General features: G+C 41.9%; 1 long non-coding RNA gene and 1 pseudogene across 2 annotated transcripts in view; both read right to left on the reverse strand.

Annotated features, from left to right (window-relative positions):
• The window catches only part of LOC143475508 (macrophage mannose receptor 1-like), a 41,257-nt pseudogene extending 39,776 nt beyond the window's left edge, over nt 1-1,481 (reverse strand). The window contains exon 1 of the transcript XR_013121034.1: nt 1,335-1,481. The product of XR_013121034.1 is annotated as a macrophage mannose receptor 1-like (transcript). The remainder of the gene's footprint in view (nt 1-1,334) is intronic.
• A 13,038-nt stretch (nt 1,482-14,519) lies between these two features.
• LOC143475517 (uncharacterized) lies at nt 14,520-20,473 on the reverse strand. Its single transcript, XR_013121036.1, has 3 exons — nt 15,656-20,473; nt 15,390-15,505; nt 14,520-15,080 (listed from the first exon to the last, which is right to left on the reverse strand). It is a non-coding gene; the product is annotated as an uncharacterized LOC143475517 (long non-coding RNA).
• Nucleotides 20,474-22,021: the final 1,548 nt, after the last annotated feature.

The raw sequence follows: 22,021 nt of genomic DNA on the forward strand, positions 1-22,021 counted from the left end.
TGGTGAAACAGCTGACCGTGTTCGTCACTGACTGCACTGAGATTCACAGGGAAGAAGTCCCAAATGTTAGTGAAGGAAGTGAATCTTGAGTGACATGTTGCACTTCATTTTCTGGTATGCCACTCATAACATGTCTGATCTGGGGACCAACAAAAATACCTTCTTTGATCTTCACATCACTGACTTTTGGAAACATCTGTCTTAAATAGCGAAAACCTTTGCCTTCCTTGTTCAGTGCTTTCACAAAATTCTTCATGAGTCCAAGTTTTATGTGTAGAGGAGGCAAAACTAACTTTTTGCGGAGTGGCCAGCTCTGTCGACAATAATGTGACTCTTTGGCATGGCTGTCCCATTCACAGATGAAACAACAGCACTTGGTGTAGCCGAGCTGCAGTGCCAGTAACAGAGCAACGACTTTCAGATCTCCACAGATATTCCAGTTGTACCTGCGATACTGGATGTGGTTGAGCAACAGGTTCTCATACGTTTCCTTCATGTGTGCTGCGTAGCCAACAGGTACTGACGGATAAACGTTGCCATCGTGTAGCAGAACAGCTTTCAGGCTTAGCATTGACCAATCAATGAAGAGACGCCACTCTTCCGGATTGTGATCACAACGCAAGGCCGAGAACAATCCTTCAATGTTACAACAGAGATTGTTGACTTGTGCAAAACGTTTGGTGATATCATGATGTCGGCTTCTAAACACAGAAATTTTCGTACCTGGTGACAGCAGACACCATCCCTGCAGTCTGGAACCCAGCAACTCGGCTTTTGCTTTTGACAGACCCAAATCTCTGACCAAATCGTTCAATTCTGTCTGTGTTATCAGATGTGGATCACCTTATGAGCAAGGTTCAAATCTGGGTCAATGTCACTGTCAGTACCCTGCACTAGAGTTTTCTGGTTTGTCTAAGATCCAATCCTTGGGTGGTTTCAGAATTGGGAGACTGTTGTAATGTGTCACAAGTCTCATTGCTGAAGGCAGATTAGGATATACATGCCTGGACATGCCCAAGTTGCACAAACTGTTGCTGATAAGTCACTTATTGGAGTGAGATGTTTGGATAAAAATGTAAGCAAAAATTATGATAAAACTGAAGATTTCTCTTAAATGGTACGTGATACATACATTTTGATGTGATATTCGTGATCAGCACCCAAAAATCTATGACAAACACCTAACAGTGTTCAAGAAGCAAAAAATTTGTTGTGCAGTGTAATTAGTATTTAATTTTTCAATTTGCAATAATTTTTTTCCAATCAGTTTGCAAGACTTTTTAGATGTTAAGAGGAAAATAGCAATAAATGAATTTCTACATATACCTACATACCAAGCTGAACTGTGTAGTGCAAAGCCATACAGAAGCAAAGCAGTACAAACAGATGAAAACTGAATTTCTTCATATTTAATTTGCAATCCAAGAAGGATAATCCATGAAGGGAGTTTGAACTTGCACCCAGACTGTGTGACACTAGCACACTCCTCTCACTGTGTGTGGAGTGTGATTCCTTTTGGGTGGGAGTTAAAGACAGGAACAAAGCTGAACTCAGAGGCGGTCTTTGCATAGAGGCTTGGCTAGGCAACTGCCTTGGGCCCCTCCCACTGCAGCCCACTGTAGGGCCCCCTGACTACCTAACTTATTTCTTGAATATTAATGTTGATGGGCCCCCTAGATAAATTCGCCTTGAGCCCCCAAATTGCTAAGTCCGCCACTGGCTGAACTCCACATACTTCCCCATTGAGCAGACTTTCCTTCTTCCCGCACTTGTGCATATGTCTTGTTTCTACACCCCCCACACAAAAACATTTTATATATTGTAGGTATCAGTGGCCCCTGCCTTCCTCCGATGTTGTTGCATACTCTGTGCAGGTTCCTCTCTCTCTTCATCTTCTGCACCTGCAGCTCATGACACTATCTGTGAAGTCTATCACGTTTGTAGCTCGGTTACTGATCATGAAGTGTTCCAGGTTTTAGATTGAATGTATTATTTTCAGTTCCACCGAGGGATAGAATATCTATGTCAGAGTTGATAAAATACCAAACTAACTGAAAATAAGAACTAAATAATGTCTAAATGAAACTTGAAGTGATGAAATCGTAGTGTGTGTTTATGTGTGAATCATGTGTGTGTGATTCATCGGGGGGGGGAGTGAAACTGCTGATGAAGCGAGGGAAAGGCAGTTGGAGGATCTGTAGCTCAGCAATAAGGAAACATGTTCCAAGCTGTTGACCACTAAGCCCAAAGTGTATATAATAAAAACTCAAAAACCTACATCAATAAAAAACTGGTACTTCAGAGTATCTGTGACTACCTGTCATGATGGGCCTGTACCAGGGGAGATGCCCATGCCCAGACAAACACACACACACTCCAGGCCATTCTCTGACTCTCGATCCCCTATATACTGACACTCCCCCATCATCAGCACCTTCACCTGTTCCCTATTTTCCACACCTCCTTCTCTGTCTATATAAAGCCACATGTCCAGGTCTCCAGTGCTGTGCATTCAAGCCTGTCGTGTGAGAGGCACTGCGCTGCTGAGGACGTCTTTCTGCCCTCCCATCGTGTGTTTGAACTCTGCTCTTTTAAGCATTTGGACTAGTGTGTGCTTTAGGTGCTTTGAGCAGTTATAGTGCTACAACTCTCTTTTGTTTTGACTAAGTGCTGTTTTGCTTTATTATGGATGTTAAAGATGTGCTGCTGCCTCCCTCACCTCCTGATATCTCCTTCCCACAACAGTACCTTTATTTTAACGGGAATAAAACCTCACACTCCGACTGGAATTGGAAAAGATATTATATGGCTTATAATATATTAACAGAGCTGATGTATACATATAAATATGTATCATATAAATATGATGAAATAATTGTTTTTGTTTGTTTGTTTCGAAATACTTGGATGTTTTCTTGCATAATCTTGCACCAGGCAAAAAATAAATAGATGATGCTCTTGATAGAAAGACATAACACAGCATTATGTGATGTTCTTTCTTTCACAAAGAGAAAAGTACCGAATATTTCTGTCTTTATATTGAATCACAGTCAGATATAGCCTGTGTGATCTAACCATGCTTCTGCTTTGATATATTAGTGTAAGTTTCACTCAAGTAAGATAACATAAAACATTAAAGATGGTCAGTTTTTCCCATTTATATGGGAAATTTTTGAGGCACACCCGCTGTGCCTTTCTGTAGCCTTAAGGGAAGACCACCATCTTTTACCACCCATGATTTTACACAGGAACAGGAAATTCTGCATGCCATCCAGGAATATCACATCCTGTCACCCCTACAACCTCAGTTTCCTAAAAGAATTTCAAAGCATGTGATGCTGACATAAGTGCTATTGCTATTCTGATTGCAAAACTCTGATTGCAGCTTGTCCGCGTCTGAAGATTGAGGAAGTTTCTAAGCTGCGAGTATCAGGCATCTTTTAACATTCTTACACTGAAGCTATTTGCTCATGAGCATTACTAATTGAAAAGCTGAAACACGAAGCAGAGATCAGTTTCAGAAGTAGTAATATTACCAATTAATTGTTGCTGAGCACAAGTCGGCCAGAGGAGGATGGGTTCCCCCCCTGAGTCTTTGTTCCTCTCAAGGTTTCTTCCTCATGCTCTTAGGGAGTTTTTCCTTGCAACTGTCGCCCTTGGCTTGCTCACTGGGGGCTTGGACTCGGACACTTGTAAAGCTGCTTTGTGACAAGAACTGTTGTAAAAAGCACTATATAAATAAAATTTGATTTGATTTGATGGTTGTAAATTCAGAATAGCAAAATTATTTAGAGGCACACCCATTAATTATAACAAGGTACTTTGAGTGTATCACTGATGCACAGAGGACGTGAGAGGCATGGAGAAATGAAGAGTCATTAACTATAACATGAAAATAATAAAAAATAAAGCAATCAGCAATTCACCAGCACAGCTAGGCAGAAGGTATATTGTACAGTAGAGCAGTGTGTGTGTGTGTGTGTGTGTGTGTGTGTGTGTGTGTGTTGTGAATCTGTTCTCCTGGTGCCGGTTATCGAACTGTGAGGGCTGAAAAAATTATAATCCTGTTTATGAACACTGAAGGCTATGATCTATGTCTAGCGACGATTTCAGAAATCCTAACAATGAGTATAAATACTGCTAAATAATAGCAATGTGGGTATTTCATTTAGAGTAGTTCATAAGTGAATTGAAATGTTCAGTAAAGAGAAGAAACAGTTCCTCAGCTGTGTGGTTCTGGAATGGATAGATGGATAACGTGGATGGATGTGTGAATAACTTGTTTGCCGCTGTCTGGTCAGCTCTGATGCTCATTTAGAGTTCTTTTCCCCAATTGATCTTATTTCTTTGGTAAATTCTTCCAAACCCTCTACATGTATACTGGATGCTGTACCAACTCATCTACTCAAAGAACTACTGCATAATAATATAGAACGTTTGCCCACTATAATGAACTCTTTTCTGAGCCTAGGCTACAGCCCCAAATAATTTAAACTTGCAGTAACTAAGCCACAAATAAAAAAAACTGGTCTTAATCCCTAGGAACTGTCCAACTATAGGCCAATCTCTAATTTGTCATTCTTTTCCAAAGTTCTAGAGCAGGGGTGTCAAACTCATTTTCACCGCGGGCCACATCAGCATAATCGTTACCCACGGAGGGCCATATGCAGTGGCGGAGCTAGACTTTTTTTAAAGGGGTGGCCAAAGAGTGACCAAGGCTTTATCAGAGGGGTCCATATACAAATGATGAACAAAAGGAAACACATATTTTCTCTTAAAATGACCAATTCCAGTGGGGTGGCACTAGGGGTGGCAAGGGCACTGTTGGGGGTGGCAATTGCCACCCCTGCCCCCCTTTGGCTCCGCCACTGGCCATATGTAACTTATAAAATATACCTACTCCTTAATGTTAAATACCTCTGAATTTATTACTTATTCAAGTTACAAATATTACAGATATATTTGTGTAGATGCCACGTAGTTGTATGTGAGTGTTTGAGTCTTCTCTTTGTTATAGGGACTTGGGAATTAGTTAATGGATAGGCTCTGTAGAAGACACTTGTGGCAACGCATCAGCTCGGCATATTAAAGGCTTTTTAACCTAATCAAGCAGTTTGCCATTGGAATTTTTTGGCAAAACCTTAACATCAGCAACATCTGTAGCCAAGTTTGACATTTTTTCTAACCACCTTTGAAGGAGTTATGGAGTGCATGCAGACCACAACTTCCCACCACGATCAGCTGAGAATCAAATTCCTCTGCAAGGTCCTGCTGCAGAAGTTCCAAGAACTTCTAATTGACGTTCTGACCATCCATGAAAATGGACACCAATTTCCTCAGCTGCAGGTCCTGGACACAGTCCTGGGGAACAGTTATAATTATTTAATCAAAAGCAGACAAGGCTAGCCTAGGCTCAGACAAGACATATTCAATGGCTAACAACCAGAAAACAAAGTTAACTCACTTTGAATCGGTGAAGTCCTGGGCGGTCGCATGTCCCAAGAACTGGGAACCAAGAAACCTGGACTGGACACGGTCGTCCTTCCAGACACGGACGTGGATGTCGAGTTGCTTGTTTTTAGTGCTGTGGTTGAGGGTTTCATCAAAAATGAGGATGAACTCGCTGCTAGAATTCACCTCTGCCACCAGCTCTTTTTTAAAGAATGGAGCTAGACTGAATGCTGCAACATATCTTGTTTTATCTTTTCCACAAGTAAATGATTTAACTAAGGCGGAATCAGGGAACATGGCTTTAAACAGTGAGTCAATTCCTTCATTTGATCGGTATGACTGGTGACTCGTAACTGTTTTTAGTACCCATATTACCTCAGCCTTCAAAGTACCTGTAGAGCCACATACAGCTTGAATGCTAGGTTGAGCAAATTCTTTTGTTATACTGCTGGCCGTTGCAGTAGCGCTAGCAGCAGCTCTAGCAGCAGCGCAAAACGTCGATATTGCAGGCTGCTGCTGACGAGCCTTCGCGAAGGCAACATATTTTACGCTATTCATGTGGGAATCCACCGCTTTAATCCCCATCGTGCCGAGCTTGAACACTTTGCAGCACACCGAACAGCTTGCCTCGCTGGTATCTGTGACGGCTCTGAGCCACCATGAATATTTTGGGTCTTCCAACCATTTCTGGTTAAATTTACATTTCCCCATCTCTCCGAACAGACGTTAGCGTACACACAGCCCGCATGAAAATTCGATCCTGCCAGTCCAACAATTACGGGTGCTCGTAAAGGCCAAAATACTTGCGAGCAATACAATTGCTTTGTGCAATTGTATTGTATTGTATTGGTTGAGCAATGCATGGCTACCGATTTCCTCCCCCAAAGTTCAACACATGGCTGACGGAATTATTCCTCCCTAAATTTAGCTCTGCAAATTTTAAACATTTTGGTTGAAAATTTAAGACAAATTAAGACTTTTCAAGGCCTTATTTGGCAAAAATGAAATTTAATACCATTTAAGACTTTTTGAGGACCCCTGGACCACTCTCACCCAACTTCTCCTCTAGGGAGTTCTTTGTTCCAAAGAAATTCCGGTCCTGTGGACCAGTTGGAATTTAGAAGCTGTTCTCCTGTAAGCCCCCTGGAGGCATGATCTGCTGGATTTTGTTCAGAGGACACATACCTCCACTGTTCAGGCTTTGTGCTTTGTCTGATGCGCTGGATTCGATTTGCCACAAAACCAAGTACAACCTTTGAATCTGTCCAGAAATATTCTTGCAGTACCTTTATCTCCAACTCCCTCTTGAGCATATCACTTATTCGCACGGCGACAACCGCAGCTGAAAGTTTGAGTCTTGGGATGGTCATAAATTTCATGGGGGCAACTCTAGACTTCCCCATAACTAGGGAGCAGTAAATCTCCCCTGTTGCATTGATTCCTCTCAGATATGAACATGCTCCATAGCCAGAAAGACTGGCATCAGCAAAATGATGTAACTCGTAGCACTGAACATCCTTGAAGTCTGATGGCATGTAACATCTTTGGATTTTCACCTCTGACAGATTTTGAAGATCGTGGAGCCAGGCCTCCCATTTATGCTGGAGATCAACTGGGAGTGGATCATCCCAACTAACTTTTCCAACACACATCTGCTGTAAGACTTGCTTTCCTGTCAGGATTAAAGGCGCTATAAACCCAAGTGGATCATATATTGAAGCTACTGTTGACAAGACTCCCCTTCTTGTCAGTGGGTTCTGCTTCAGTGTCACTCTAAACTGAAATTCATCCGATGCAACACACCATGACACACCAAGCACTCCTTCTACATGTGTTTTATCTAACATCATGTATGGATCCTCAACCTTTTCAGCATGCTCTTCCTTGGGAATCGTTGCCAGGACTTCATTGCTATTAGAAATGAACTTGTGCAGTCGAAGTCCGCCTGTCTTACAAATTTCTCTGACTTCTTTCACAATTTGAATGGTGGCTTCTGAGGATGACACACTCAATAATCCATCATCTACATAGATCCTTCCTTTCAATTAATCTGACCGAGAGATCACTGAAACATCCTCGTCCCACAGCAGCAATATGCTTGAGACCGTAGTTGGCACAGCCGGGTGAAGAGGCAGCACCAAATAAATGAACTCTCATCCTGTAAACTGAAGGTTGAGAATCTAACTCTCCTTTCTCCCACCATAGAAATCGCAGGTAATCCTTATCCTTTGCCTTCACATGGAATTGGTGGAACATGCGCTCTATGTCACATATCACTGCTATCTGACCCTTTCTAAAACGGCAGAGTACGCCCACCAAGGTGTTCATTAGCTCAGGACCAGTCAGAAGATGCTCGTTCAGACACGTACCCTGAAACTTCGCAGAACAGTCAAAGACGACGCGTATCTTCCCAGGTTTTCTTGGGTGGTGTCAGGAATGCCACCTGATCTTCCATAATCAGCCTCACCTGCCCCTCATTACCACGCCCCCTTCAGTCTTACTTAAGCACTTCACCAGCACGTCTCAGTCGTGAAGTATTGCCGACACATGCCGCATACCAAGCCTTTCTATTAACTGTCTGCTCTCCTGTGTTCCGACCCTCGCTTACGTCCCTGACCTTGTCTCCTGCCTAGTCCCTCTGTACCTCCTGACTTCTGCTCCCCTGGTATGACCCTGGACTGTCCTGACCACACCAAGAAAACGCTGTTGCTACTTGTCCTAGTGCTAGAGATTTACCTGCCTGTTTCTGTACCAGCGTCTCATTTTAATAAAAGCGGTGTTCTTCCGCATTTGGATCCCTCTCTGCCTGTTCAATACGTTACAGGTGGTAAACCCTGTGATGTGGGATGTACCACACTGGTTGCTTATTAATGTCCTCTTCTGGAACCTGTTCTGCGTCACCGTTGGCTATGATGTCATTCATAAAATTTGTATAATCCAGGTAGTATTGCTTGCTTCTTCTAAGTTTCTTCTCCAAGCATTTTAAACGGTGTACAGCGCATATCCTATTGTTAGGTAGACTGGGCCTTGCTTCCTTAAACGGTAGAGGCATCTCATAGTGTCCATCATCCTTAAGACGTATCTCTTCTTTCAGTTGTGTTAGAAACTGTAGGTCTTCTTGGGAGATCTGTTTATCTTCTGCACTTGTTTCAAGTGCCTTAATTATGTCTGGTGGAGCAACCATCTCTCTAACCTGTGTTCTGCAGACAAAGTGAATCTCGCCCTTCAACTCTGAAGAGGACTGAAGGCTTGGGATCACTGGCATCACCATAACTTGATGACTTACTCCAATGCCGTCTGCATAGTCAATGTGAAGGTTGCTACATCCAATGATGCTCCATCCCAAGTCCGTTTTCTGCGCAAAGGGTTGGTAACCAACCAAGAGCCCGATCTCACAGCTCTGTTGTGGAGCCATCTCTCCGGCAATATGCTCAAGATGAGGCTATGCTTGTGTGGTCTCTGGTGTCGGAATATGCTCTGTACTCGCAGGGATGAATTCTCGTGAATAAGACACTGGCAGCAGAATACTTTTATCTGGATAGAAACCTATAACTTGTAGACTCATCAACTTGTGGCAAGCTACAACCATACTCTTTGAAGCCATTGTGGAGAGCCTTAACTGGACTGGTTCTTTCCTAACACTGAGAGCTTCTGCTGTCTCTTCCAGAATGAATGTTGAATCGCTCTGAGTGTCCAAAAGTGCGTACACTAGAATTTCTTGATGTGGTTCACTTGTGGCTGATACCCATAGAGGAATTATTGTGGAAGTATTTGTAAGGCTGTTGTCTACTATGACTCTATTGGACAAAGCATGTGGAGATGTGCTTGGTGTTCTCTCTTGTGATAGTTGTGCCCCTTTAAGTTCTCATTGCTTGGCCTTGTGTACTTCCTATCATCTCTAGCACGGTCTTCCTGCAAGCAAGTTGGGTGTCCCTTCTGGCATACCTCACAGATGCTCCTATGATTGCAGTTCTTGGAACGATGACCTAACCTTAAACACCCAAAACACAATTTGTTCTCCAAGACAAATTTATGCTGCTCTGCTACAGGTCTTGCACTGAAACTATGACACTTATGGATACTATGACCTAACATCTCGCAGAATGTGCATGTGACAGCTGATCTCTCAACAGTGTGAGCAGCTAATGCTCTTACCCCTTGGCTCCGTGGTCTCGATGCTCTAAACTTCTCAGTCTCGCTGAAATTTGAAGTGTGCATCAATGCGTTAAGGGAAGTAACTGGGTTGCAGGAGATGTTGGCTTCTCTCGTGAGGAATTTAACAAATTGACTAAAACTAGGAAACATGTTTGTTTCTTCTTCAATTTCAACCACTTTCCTATTCCACCTTGATGCTAACCAATCAGGAAGCTTAGAAAGCATGTTCTGGTTTTCACTGCAATCATTGAGAATTTCAAGGCTCTTGATGTCCTGCATGGCAACTGCATGGCAACACGAAGGAAGTCTGCAAAATCCCTGAGTGCCACACTGTCCATTGGGCCTATCTTGGGCCATGCTTTGAGAATGTCTCTGAAGGATTTGGCTATGATGAATGGATTTCCGAACCTCTCTTCTAGGACAGACCAGGCAGCACTATAGGCGGCTTCGGTCCCTACTAGGAAATAACACTCAATAGCTCTTTTTACTGCTCCACTCACATACTTACGAAGATAATAAAGTTTCTCAGTGGCGGCAATATTTTTTCGATCTATCAGTGTCTGAAAGGATACTTTCATAGTCATTGTAACAGAGTGGGTCACCAGTAAAAATGGCTGGCTCTGGAATTGGCAGACGACTCGTGCTGATTGATTTGGCCAGCATCCTTGCGAGGGATGTAGTGCTGTCGTGCTGTGGGCTTACTACGACTTGCTGTGGAGGATGATATTGGAAAGGGTGGTTACTGTGTCCAGGTACCTCTTTCCAATCCTTTGATTCACATTTACATCTTACATCTTCAAATTCCCTTTCACGAGCATAATTCTGTGAGTATACTTGCATTCGTGCCTTAGCAGCATTTAACTGTTTGACTGCTTCTAGACGCTCCAGCTCTTAACCCTAAACTATCTGCTGTTTGTTGAGCTATTATCCTTTTATTTTCAGCTTCAGGGGTTTGAATCTCATTGGCGTTCTTGATCTTGCAAGACTTGTAAGGTGGCCTGATTAGCAGCAACCTCAGCAGCTGCCTCTTGCCGCTTTAAAAATGAAGATATGGAAGTAACATTTTAACTGCTCTGAGAACAAGTAGAATTTGACTGTCTGGAGCTAGAACTTGACCCAATTGAAGAAATGAATGAGAAGACCGACTTAATGTCATTCAAATCCAGTGGCTCCCCTTCTGCCTCTTCTTTTCTTTCTATCCAATCCAATATTTTTGATGCAACCTTTCTTGTAACAGTTTCACATTTATCCACTCTACGGCGTATGTCATTATTTGGAACATTAATTCTGCGCAGATCTTCATACACATGGTTCAACTCTGTTGCAGCATTGCTTACCTGTGAAATTAGGTCTTGCAGCACATTGTCTGTGCAAGGACCACTCACCGTTTGCATGGCATCCTTTACAAGAACTCTCCACTTCTCGTACTTTACCTTAAAACGACATTCAAGTTCCATGAATCTTTTATGATGCAGTTCTTGCCCTTTTGCAGTTAAGGTTTGGATTCTTTGACTTCTCCGAGGCTCACTTTGCTCGTCAATATGCAACGCATCATCGGTCTTTGGGTGCATTTCTGCCTCTACTTGGGGATTTTCTTCTTGCACTGTCTGCTGAGATAAAGGTTTGAGAGCAGCTACCACCATCTCATTCTGACCGTCACTACTGAGGGATTCACCATTTTCTGCCATTTTAGTCTAAATTTAATCCTTTGTCTTAATTATACTGCTACTGTAGAATATACTACCTTTAACACAGAATAATCTGAATAAAACACTGCAATGAACAGTTTCCTGAATAAAATATGATAAATTGAAATGCTTACGACTGATTAACACTTAACCGTGACAATTAGTTATCTTAAATTTCACAATCACTCTAACAGACAAGCATGAATGTACACCAGCATTCGATTTAACGATAAAATGAATGAAGTCCTTATTCACAATATTAACGTCTCTTAACAGCAGTTTGACAAACTTATAGCCCCTAATTTCTTGTACTCCGTAGTGCGTGCCTCTCTTGCATAACGTGGATGAGGCCTTGGAGATGGCATACGGAGGATTCGGCTTTCGCTGGGTGTTCACTGCCTGCACCGCGCAGTCGAGTTCTCACTGTGCCTCCCCTTAATGACCACAAGCAGCAACAGTTCTTTGTGAAGACGGATGGTTTATGGTGTAGCAAACTTATTTCCCATCATGAGAACTACAAATACAGCAGATTGCAAAGATATTTGCTATAAATGACACAGATCATGACATTTATCCTTTAACTCCATTAATGTAAATAAAGCGAATCTAACATGCAATGCAATTCACGTCTCTTAAGAAATGTGATACACATACATGCATTAGCAGGTTAACATTCATCATAGAAACAAATATTAAACAAACCTCGTTAACTGCTTTCGCTAAAGGAGAGGAAATATAATGTCTCGTAGCCTGACAAAGTCAGATGAACTTCTCTTTAGTAGTATTACATTTATCTTAGACAATGAACTTGAGAATACAAAGAATAACTAACACAACGACAGCTTAAGGTAGACCAAGAAAACTCTTGAAACCAAGAAAAGAAAGAAAGAAAAAACAGCGAAGCGGAGTGTGACATCAGCAGCTGTTTACGAGCAACCCGGGCCAAGAAAAACCGTTCCGTCTCTATAGCAACACCAAACACAACCACACAAAGGTAAACAGCTCGTCTGTCAGCTACAGCTTTAATGGTGTTTTGTTTTTTCAGTTACTGAGTTGACTGCTGTAATCACTGGAATGTAGTTAGCTATGGTGTCTAGAATAATGGGTAAAATAGAATTTCTGTTCTTTGTATCTGGCAGGTCACACAAAATTGTATTAAGGGGCATCAAAACCCCAGCGGCTGCAGTTTCAGAAACTTGACTTTCAGGATCAATACAATCTAACAATATATTTACTTCTTTTGTTTGTTTTTCCAATTTAAATTATTCAAGACTTGTTGGTGTGCAAAGCTAAATAAGATGCTGATCATTTGAACTGATGGACATACACACTATGTTCTGATCATCAAATTATTCAAAAATTTATTTTATGAGCAGAAAGTATATATTTTCTGAACACACCTGTCCTGATGAGCTTCAATAAAATATACAATAATTCAAATGATACTTTGACATTACTCATCACTTATAAGGAAGTCATGGTAGGCCTATATGTTTTTTGTATTATGGGACAAATAAACTGAAATATAATCAGACTTATTTTGTAACTTGAAATATAAACTGTACAGACAACAAACAACAGAAAATTATCAACATTAACTTAAAGTTTTTTGAGTAAAAAAGACTAAGTGCATGGTCCTTTCACCATGAAATTAAGTGTATATCTTTTTCTTATTGTCTGGATTCAACAGTTTCTATAAACAGCTAGCCACAGCAAAATTAGTATAGGTGGCTTTCATGTGAGCTGTAACTTTAATGCCAGCCCCAAAAATGGTGTCATAATAGTACACCATCTACACCAAACCGATGACTGATCCCTGTATGGCAGAATGCATTCCACATTTCAATAACAAATTTTAATGGAAAAAAAGAAAACGGTGAACATATTTATAATAAATGACACGTAATTATTAATCCAGACAAACAGACTTCCAGCAAGTTCAATTGATGTCCATTTTCAAGTAATTGCTGGAAAGGATGTTGTCAAACTCGATGCGAAAATCAGGATAACAAGTGTGAGTGCATGGTACTTCAAGAGTAGCTCCACAGGTAAGAGCAACAGGCCTTCTGTTCAGCCCTGTTTCAGCATTAAAGCACACCAGAATTTTGTCAACAGAAATGACAGAAGACCCTGTGAAGAAACGTAGGATTTTTTCAGCTTTGCTTTCATCAGCATTTTTGATGTAACGCTGAAGATGGTTTAAGGTTGTCTGTTCTATTTGAGATATCGTCACCTTTGTTGTTTCAAATAGTTGTGATACTCTTTTGCCTGTGGCCTTCTTTGCCTCATACAGATCCACCACACTTGACAGTTTCAGTTTTACACATGCCATGGCTGTGGAGAAGCAATCCACTATATACTTTGGCTCTTGAAGAATGGCCTTATGACAGGCCTTATGGCAGGCTGGATGTAGTTCTGATGAGGTAGGGAGTGGAAACCCATCCTTGTAAAAAGGTCAAGCAGGTCCTCTTCGTCACTTTCATCCATTGTGCCACTGAGAACCTTCTCAACAGCTGATCTCTCAACAGGAAGGAGGTAGTTGAAAAACGATCATGGATCAGGATGTCTGCATCAACTGAGTCAATTCCATGAATGCAGGATAAAATGAAAGTGTAACGTATTGACCAGACAGAGAGGGATCCAACTGCGGAAGTACACCGCTTTTATTCAAATGAGTTACGTTTACAAGAAACGGCACGAGTATCACTAGCGCTAGGCGCAGTAATAACAGCAGCGTTTTCGTGGGATGGTCAGGACGGTCCAGGGTCATAACGGGGGGGCAGAATCCGGGAGGTACAGGAGGGCTAGGCAGGAGGCGAGGTCTGGAGAGAAAGCAAGGGTCAAAGCACAGGGGATCGAACAGGCAATGGAAACGCTTGGTAGGCTGCATGGGAACGGCAATACTTCGCGACGAGGAAGTGGTGGGAAGGTGTATATATGTGACTGAAAAGGGGGCGTGGTAATTAGTAGCAGGTGTAGCTGGGAGGGACATATCAGACGGCATTCCTTACAGCAGGGGTGCCCACAGTTTTCAGCCTGCGAGCTACTTATAAGATGACCAAGTCAAAAAGATCTACCGGGGTGGCGGCGAACGTAATTTGTTGAGCGGTGGGGGGGGGGGGGGGGGGGGGGGGTGGGGGGGGGTTGGCGAACGTAATTTGTTGAGCGGGGGGGGGGGGGGGGGGGGGTGGCGAACGTAATTTGTTGAGTGGATTGCAGATTGGCTACCGTGAATGTCAATCAAAATACAACCGTCAGTGCAGATGTGCGATTCATCTACTACTGTTTTATGTGACGCGATCTACGCACATTCCTTCGCGATCGACCGACACTTCCTTCGCGATCGACCGACGTAATGAGCACCCCTGCCTTACAGAAAGCCTTTGATAGTCTCATCGGAATGACACCATAATCCAGCAATCCTTTTAGCCCAAATGTGTCCGACTGCTTGCCACTCCGCCTCACAAAAGTCTTGCCTCAGCCTTGGAACTCGTTCAGTTTCACCTTCACACTGTTCCAAAAATTGCTCCCAAAAGGCAGTGTACACTTTCCCTTGACACCCCAGCATCATCAACAGCTTTTTCATTTACAAAGTCCATCTTTAAAGTCAGTCATTATGCTGCTGTCCATAAATGCAGCCAAAAGATCTTCAGCAAAATTTACCCTGCAAACCGATATACGTTGGGGGTTCTCTGGATTCCCTGGGTTGCCAGCTGAATTTGATGGGGAAAGTTGTCTGCTAGAACCTAGGGGCAAATCTTGTGGTATGAAATTCAGTCCATTGTCCTGGGTGGGAAAAAAAAACAAAAAACACACACGCCAATAAGAAATGTTTAATGTTTTCACAGTTTTAGGTTAAGTTTGCTGTCCATTCAGAAATCATTGTTACATTGACAATTCATGTTATTTGTCATTTGTGAGTGAACAGAATAATGCAGTACAGAAATATTGAACATGGTTAATTCTTTTAAAAGCAGTAATACATAACTGAGGTTTTTGTATTGAAACTCAAACTATGCAAGTTTTTGTTGGAGTATAATCATATTTCTTTATTTTGTACTTTTCTACCTTATACACAACTGTTTGTGATCTTACCTGTATTAGATCATCATCATTGACACAATTTAGCATTATCACGACTGCCTCATTACCATCGGTTCTGACAAGGTCCTCTTCAGGATTCCATACAACTGTATCTGCTTCATCTATACCTGGAACAAAGTCAGAGGCCTTGTGATGGTTGTGAGCTGACTCTAGCTGGGGGGATTCATTAGGGACTGCACTGGTCAGACCAATAACTTCTGAGCTGTGGCCATATAAATCATTACAAAGCTGGAGTTGATTCCAAGCATTTTCATTACCATGATCACTTGAGTCAGTGTCCTGCCACTGTCCCGTGACAGTTGTTTTAATTTCTGTTGGTGTTGAATGCATGTAATGTGATTGTCCTGGACTATGTGTTGTCACTGTCTCACATGCTGATCTCTTTTTTTTTTTTTACTTGGTTGGATCTGGAAATCGTGATTCTGTAAACACAAACAGAATTTAATTACTTAAAACAAAAAACAAATAGAATTTAATTACTGTTTTTGGCAGCCAGGCATTTAGTATATTTTAATAAATACAATAATAAATTTTGTGGTGGTCTGAGTACTTGGCAGTTGAGGCAATGGACCATGAACATAGTGCGCTTTGCTTCTGGATACTTGTCGAGCCAGTATCAGATTGTAGCTGCTGCTGTGTTCTGTTCAAGCAACTAGTGTGTGCATAGGGTGAGTGAAATCTATCTTGTCATCGCAGTAGTTTTTTAGTAGTACTGGGTAGTTGAGACAATGGGTCATGAGCATAGTAGTAGGCAGTGATGTCAGTAACGCGTTACTCTAATCTTACCACTTTTTTCGGTTACAAGTAATATAACGCGCTACTATTTCTAGTCCAGTAATCAGATTAAAGTTACTTATCCACGTAACTGTGCGTTACTATTTTTATTTTCCCTAGTAAAAATATATATTTTTGCTTTTTTCTTGGCTCAGTTCTACTTTTGCGTCTGACTGTAGCGCTCGACTCCGCATGCTGCGCGCAACCCTGTGAGAGTGCGAGCGCGTTTTACAATTCATTTTTTGCAGTGTCCTCCCGTAATGATATGTGGTAGTATAAAGAATTACCCTTCAAAAACAGGGGAAGGAACATTTACCTGATGAGCTTTAATGTTGCATTGTGTTCCACGTTTGAAAAGTGCTGGAATTTTAAATAACGTAGCCTACTTTAAAATGCTTGAAATTGTAATGGTGTTTCGTTTCACAACAAATAGCTGTCAAAACAAATAGCGACTACTACTCCTCACGGTGAATTCCCTAACGGACAGACACTTGGCCACTCAAGGTGTTTTAGCCCTTTAAGTGACACTGGGGGTGGAGCCTGCAAGCGCCAGGGTTGCGTTATCAATAGTTTCCCTCCTCTGGATTTTTGGATTAAGCAGTATCTGCCTCGGTTACCGAACCTGCTTCAATACATTGTTACTATTAAAATGCACTTCCAATAAAGTGAGCATTGGAAAAATTAATTTTGCTGCTGAATGTAACTACTAAAGTAACTTTTAATCTAACGTAGTTACTTTTAAAATCAAGTAATCAGTAACGTAACTAAGGCCCTGTCCACACGACGCCAGAGATTTTTTAAAACGGAGGTTTTTTTGTCTCCGTTTCAGCCTCCCGTCCACACGAAATGCCTTCCAAGGTGGAGACTTTTGAAAACTCCGGTCTCGGCGTATTTGTGTGGACGGGGAAAACGCATGTTTAGGAAAACGCTGACGTCACAAAGTGAGTCTGCGCATGTCTTTTTTTGTTTACATTCGCTTAGCTTGTTCAGCATGGATACGCAGCTGATACGCAGCCGTGTGGACGGAGATATTTTTGAAAACAGAGACAAAAACCTCCGTTTTAAAAAATCTCCGGCGTCGTGTGGACGTAGATATTTTTTAAAACGCTGATCGTGTGGACGGAGATATTTTTGAAAACAGAGACAAAAACCTCCGTTTTAAAAAATCTCCGGCGTCGTGTGGACGTAGATATTTTTTAAAACGCTGATCGTGTGGACGGAGATATTTTTACAACGGAGACAAAAACCTCAGTTTTTAAAAATCTCCGGCATTGTGTGGACGGGGCCTAAGTTACTTTTAAAAGGAGTAATCAATAATCAGTAATAGGATTACTTTTTCAAGGTAACTAAGCCATCACTGGTAGTAGGGTATTATTAGATCATAGTGGTTGGTTGGTTAATACATCCTAGCCAAGCCTTTTGCATAACTCTAATTGTTAGGTGCAGGATTTTATCATCTTCCTGTATTATGTTACTTGGTGTCTAGTTAAGCTAGTGACTGCTGTGAAAAGGGCAGCTGACAACAGGGGAAAGACTCTGTGACAGCTTGGAAAGACAGCTGATAAGAGGAAACAGACCCTAACGGTGCTGCCATAGGCTAGCAACTCATGGCAGCAGCCACCATGGTACCCATGTGTGTGCAACCAAGCAAGGTATGTTGAGAAGCTCACTCCAGCGAAAAGTTGGCAACACTGTGACTACAAGTGGGTTGAGCATAGAGGCAGGCAGGGTGGTAGGTGAAAAGGCACTGCAGACTTGCGTATGTGGGTAGTGCAAGGTCACGTCAGTGAGAAGGCTGAGGATTCACCAAGAGAAGATGAAATGTTTGAGTGGAGGAGAGCAGGGGGCCCGCATTGAACAATACCTTTCACAGAATTGTTCGAGTCAGTCGGCTGAAGTCCAGTGGCAGGTTATATACCACAGTCCGCAGGATATCAACACCCTTGTTACTATGGAGGCCAACTCAAGCACATGAGGTGGAGAGGAGGATAGCGGTGATGGGCCAGGGGTTAGTGGAAAGCAAAAGGGAAGAGAGAAAGGGTTAGGGGTACAGATCGAAGGTTAAATGGCCAGGGGCAGGTGATAGAATGTTGTGGAGGAGTGTTAATGATGATTTGAAAGGGATGTTGGAAGGGTTGAAGAGAAGAGCGGAAAGTAAGTTGAACAGGCTAGGTAAAGTTATCTATGATTATGGTGTGGCAAGATTTGGTGTTGTGCAGAAGAAAGGAATTAGTAAGGATGTTTGTAAATCAAGGAGGCAGGTAGAAATAAGAAAACTTGTCAAGGTTATTGAGGAAGCAGTGGAAGCGGGGTAATGAGCAGGATAGAGAGGGCATTGAGTTACTGCAGGATGAGTTGAAAAGTAAGTTAGGGAAATTGCGGAGAGCAGAAGCTATGAGGAAAAGAAGGAAGAAGAAAGAGCATGCTAGGGAGGCATTCTTTAAAGATCCGTTTAGATTTGTTAAAACGTTGTTTAGTCAGGAGAAGTCAGGGAGCCTAAAGGTAGGAAAGAAGGAGCTTGAGGGGCATATTCAGAAAGTGTACTCAAGGGAGGAAAGGGCTAGTGAGTTGAAATTGCCAGCAGATATCTCACCGGTAGGTGCTCTACAGTGGAAGATGGATGTTAATCCCATTAAGTTGAATGAAGTACAGGATGTAGTGCGGTATGCAAAAGCAGGTTCAGCACCAGGGCCTAATGGAGTTCCATATAGATTATATAAAAGTGCGCCAGATGTTTTGAAGTTTCTATGGAAGTTGATGATTATAGTGTGGAAGAAGGGGATTATCCCAAAGGACTGGCGAAGGGCAGGTGGTGTTCTTATTCCGAAAGAGAAGGATTCTGTAGCCATAGAGCAGTTTCGTCCCATAAGCTTGCTTAATGTGGAGGGTAAAATATTCTTTACTGTAGTTGCACGTAGGCTGGCAGCGTTTCTGAAAAAGAATAAGTTAATTGATACATCAGTGCAAAAAGCAGGGATCACAGGTTTTTCAGGGTGTATAGAGCATAGTAGCATGATTTGGCACCAGATAGCAAGGGCAGAGAGAAGAGATCTACATGTGATATTCTTAGATCTGGTTAATGCTTTTGGTTCGGTGCCGCATGCTCTGTTGTGGAAGGCATTTGAATTTTTTCAGATTCCAGATGAGATTACGAGGCTAGTTAAAGCATATTTTTGAGACATTCAGTTTTGTTTCAGCACAGAGGAGTTTGTTACATCTTGGCAGCGTCTGGAAGTAGGAATAATGGCAGGGTGTACAATCTCACCATTAGCATTTACAATGGCAATGAAGGTGATTATTAGGGCTTCTAAGTGGGTTGTAGGTGGGGAGAGGTTGCATAATGGCACCCTGCTCCCACCGGTTAGGGCATTAGGGTACTGTTCCATGTACTCGATGGCTATTGGAGAAGTTAAGTGATAATCTTAGGCTGGTTAGGATGAAGGTTAAACCCAGTAAGTCTAGAAGTGTTTCAATTGTGAAAGGGAAGTTGACACAACAAAAGTATGTGATGGAGGGAGAAGGAATACCGTCTATTCTGGAGAAATCAGTTAAGAGTCTGATTAAGGTAGGTGGTACACCGCAGCACTGAACGACAAAGAGCAGGTTGTAGAGTTAAGGAAGGAAATGGGTGAGACTATTAATAGTATCGATAAGTCCTTTTTGCCAGGTAAATTACAGTTGTGGTGTTTGCAGTTTGGATTGTTGCCTCGTCTAAGGTGGCCACTGACAGTATATGATATTCCAGTGACTGAAGTTGAGAGGCTAGAAAGGATTGTTAATAAGGCTGTAAGAAAATGGCTTGGGGTTCCACATTGTCTTAGTAGTGTGGCATGGTTGGGGAGAGGAGTGCTAGAACTGCCACTAACAAGCTTAGTTGAGGAGAAATGTTGTTAATAGGGTCAAAAGATGCACTGATCAAAGCAGCGGCACCCGTGACACATACAGGAAGAAAGTGGAATTCCCAAGAGGCAACTCAGGCAGCAAAGAGGGCATTGGAGCATAGAAATGTTGTAGGACAGGTGCAAAATGGGAGGGCAGGACTAGGGTCAGGTGATACTTGGAGGGCATTCAGCAAGGCCACATCTCTTGAGAGAAGGCAAATGGTGACTGGTTTTATTTGAGAGCAGGAGGAGGAAGTAAGATGGGAAAAAGCTGCAGGACAGAATATGCAGGGACATTGGATGAAATGGGAAAGTGTGGAGAAGAGGAGAATCACCTGGCGAGAGTTATGGGCATTGGATGCAAGCCGTATAAAATTTCTTGTGAGAGCTACCTATGATGTGCTTCCAACTGCACAAAACCTCGGGCAGTGGTTAGGTGAGGATCCAACTTGTAAGCTATGTGCAGGAAGTGGTACATTGAAACACATCCTGTCGGCATGTAAGGTGAGTTTGTCACAGGGACGTTACACATGAAGGCATAATCAGGTACTTAAATCATTGGCAGGTCCTTTGGTCTTTGATCTCATTTTCCGTGCTCCAATTTTTTGTCTTAGATTCTGCAGAAGAGTCTCTTTATCCGTGCTGTATGTAGACTGTTGACAGAAGGATAGGACAGCTACTCGATCACCATATGAAGTCATATATTTTGACTAGGGGTGTGACGAGACACTCAGCTCACGAGACGAGACGAGACATGAAATTGGGTTCACGAGATCCGAGACGAGATGAGATTTTAAGAACACTAAAATTACAAATTATATGACTGGACAACAGACTTTTATTTAACTTTAAACATGCATTTTGAAATGTTTTGAATCAAAAAAATGAAATGTTTTATTATAACTCAACACGCATTATGTAAGAGACTGAAAAGTCCGTCGTAAAGCAGTTTTCATCGTTAAGCGTGACTAGATTTAGATACGCTTTGATCGTAAATACAGTATAGAAAAAAACGCAATAAGCGTAAGAAACGCATTTGACTGTCTTCACACGCCACCCAAACGATTTGTCAGCTAAAAATATTTTTGTTTATTTATCTCTACATCTATGATTCACTGAGTTACTAGTTCGCTCCGGCGCCAACCACTGGTGATTGATCGATCACGATATAATTTTATACCCACTCCCCCCCCCCAACAACGCGCTGTCAATTCGCGAGGTCGTGCACCTCTCGAATTTTGTAACTTCGCGCGTGCGGTGCCTCAGCGCAATGAACAGTCATGTTTGCAGGGTTCATACACCTTTACAGGGTGGAATTCAAGCACTTGTACATCACTTTCAAGGTCCATTTCAATATTTTGCAGCACGTTAAACTTAATTAAGTTAAATATTTATACAAATACTCAAAATGATTTGAAATAATTAGCTTTTTATCACATCATTTAATAGTGGTTTATTATTTCACGTTCTCTTGTTTCGACTTGGAATTACAAGAGGCTTGTATTTGTTAACGTAATACAGGAGAACTGTTCAGACAGATATTTGTTGTGAAACGAAGTAGTTAAAATTTCAAGCATTTTCAAGTACTTTAGCCTAAATTCCAGCACTTTTCAAACCTGGAACACAGGTAAATGTTTTTCCTTTCTTTTCTGCGCTCCAGATTTCTGTATTTACTTTAACTATCCACCACTGTATTTCCCACTGTTGGACGAGTACCAGCTGGCTACAGTCGGTGCTGGATCAAACCATTTTTCAGTGGGAGGCGGGGGTGTATGCACATAATGGAAAATATGCAGATAGGTAAAAAACATATATATATATATATATATATATATATATATATATATATATATATATATATATATTAGCCATTGAGCTTATTTTGAGTACAGAATTTTATATTAATGAAAGATTTCAAGATTATATTTAAAATTATAGACTTTAAATAAAAAATAAATTGCTCGGCTC

This window comes from Brachyhypopomus gauderio, chromosome 14, assembly GCF_052324685.1.
Source record: "Brachyhypopomus gauderio isolate BG-103 chromosome 14, BGAUD_0.2, whole genome shotgun sequence".
Classification (NCBI taxonomy): domain Eukaryota; kingdom Metazoa; phylum Chordata; class Actinopteri; order Gymnotiformes; family Hypopomidae; genus Brachyhypopomus; species Brachyhypopomus gauderio.